Source organism: Pieris rapae, chromosome 7 (genome assembly GCF_905147795.1).
Source record: "Pieris rapae chromosome 7, ilPieRapa1.1, whole genome shotgun sequence".
Lineage (NCBI taxonomy): Eukaryota > Metazoa > Arthropoda > Insecta > Lepidoptera > Pieridae > Pieris > Pieris rapae.
Window position 1 is genome coordinate 1 of NC_059515.1, and position 2,500 is coordinate 2,500.

Consider the following 2,500-nt stretch of genomic DNA (forward strand, 5'->3'; position numbering starts at 1 on the left):
TGCGGAAAATTCCGCTCTATCGTGTAGTGCTATTTTCATTATCCCAGGTTTTCTTTTTCGATTTTTTTTCGACCAAAAACATTAAAAATTTCAGTTTTTTCGATTTTAAAAATATTATCAGTGCAGTAAAAATTCTTAAGTGAGTTCTAATAGATAGAGTGCAGTGTGGTGCGCATTTCGACCATATTTTGGTCGATAAGGACACATATTTGTGGATTTGGCAGACATTACAGTGGTAAATCTCAAATAACTTTTTATAACGATCTACAACCATATCTTTTTTATACATCAAACGATAGCCCTTGTCAAGACGCGTCGTTTGATACCAATATCGCATCAATCCGACTGAAACTGGATTTTTCAGCGGCTGAAAACTGGTTTTTCAGTCGCCAAATCGCGGCGCTTCAGTATTTTCTAACAAGACATATATAGAAAGGCGCACAATTACTTCAGCTATAAGCAGACACATCTTTTTTGGAGATCGGGGCACTTACAGCCCCTGAAACCTGGAAAAAACACTATTATTGCAAATATTTTGCGTTCTAACGCCCCTGGGTTTTCGAACACTATAACAGCAGAACCGGCGTCGTCTGGCGCATCAGAAGACATCAAGATTTTCATTTTTCGCTTAATAGTTCCTGAGCTATAAGCAATTGAAACTTTTAACCCAGGGTTTCCACTGGATCCTCTTCAGATAAAAATAAAACTTTGACTTCATCGTATCCGCAACTCTTTTCTGCTCCGGAACCGATTTCTTCGCTTCTTCACCATTTATCACCAGCTCCACCAGGAGCCAAAATTCCTGGTGATCACCAGGAACTGCCTCCTCACCAGCACCATCGGGTAGACCTCGCCGCGGGCTTCTAGACGACACCAAACTCCAGCATCAGCAGTGCAGCGGTGCTGGAGTTATCCCCGCGCGGAAGCACCAGGTAGGGTGGATTATCAGCCTCATCTCCAACACCAAATCCACATACACAGAAACACACCGAGCTTGGGCTCATTCAAACCGCCTCTTCAAGCCAAACAATAATATAGTAATACAGTCGTCCGCAAACCCACCTTTCAACCCCCAGGCTGAGTTTTCCCCCCCCCGCCCCTAAAATTTTTACCCCCCCTCCGCACCCCCCGAGTCACATATCATTAGAATCGGCTGTTAAAGGCGATTCTAGTCCAATAGACCAAATCCAGTTTAGACCCCCCCCCCACCCATCACGAAATAATGTTACCCCGCACCCCACCCAAAATCACAACCACCGCCTCACCATCTCCCCAAACATCCGTTACAACCGCCAGGCGGACTCTGGCTGAGATGCTGAGCCCCGCCTTCGACCGACCGATAAAACCATTACCACCAGTGTCAGACAACTTGGCTATGGCCAAAGAATATAGGGAAACCGGCCTACGCGCACTAGCCGCCTCTCGCAACTTAAAAGGCGAACTTAAAACAGCCATAACGGAGGCAATCGAAGGTCTCTTCGGGGTCGTCAGACTCGCTGAACCCGCCACCACCACCCGCCCCACCCCTCCTACCCTTAAACCCCTCACACCATCGGCCAACAACAATATCGTCAACATAAACACAGACACAAGCAAAGACACCACACAAATACAACTTCTGAACAAACTCGAGGCCCACTCTCGCTTGCTTGTGGAGAGCAGTAGAGCCCTGCAGGAGCACACTAGGGCACTAAAGGCAAGACCGCAACCGACACCCGCGGATTCACAACCTGCGGCGGCGGACTCGCAAAAGGCATATCAATCTTATGCTAAGGTCACCTCCGCTCCCAAACCTCCTGCTGGCCCCACTATTGTGGTCTCTGGCGAGGGCCTCGATACAACGGAGCAGTTGTTAAAACAAATTACCAAAACCGTAGACTTTCGACAGGGCGGATACGCCCCTACCAAGGTCTCGCCGCTATCTAAAAACAAAGTAAAGTTCGTCTTTGAAAAAGACGAACACAAAACACACTTTCTCACTAATTTACAAAAACAAAATACTATCAAATCACAAGAAGAAAAGCGGTTGGACCCGATGATTATCCTCAAAGGAATTAACAAAAACATAAACGAAACCGATTTAATAAACACAATAAAAGACCAAAACCCCACCCTAGCCGATCACACATTTAGTATCAAATTCAAAACAACAAACAGAAACTCTACACTTTATAACACTGTACTCAACACCACACCCTCTGCCTGGAAAGCGTTTGCCGACCTAGGCAGAGTCAACATCGGTATACAGAAGGTCCACAGCGGCAACTTTTCACCATTTAGGCAGTGTCAAAACTGCCTAAATTTCGGACACACTAAAAGCCGCTGCCCTGCCAACTCCCCCACCTGCGCTAAGTGCTCTGCCAACCACCTTACAGCAGAATGCAAGGCGCAAACAATAAAATGCACTAACTGCACAGAACACAACACCGTACACAAGACCAACACAGACACTCAACACCGAGCCGATTCTGAGAGCTGCCCCAAGGTTAGAGCCATGCGC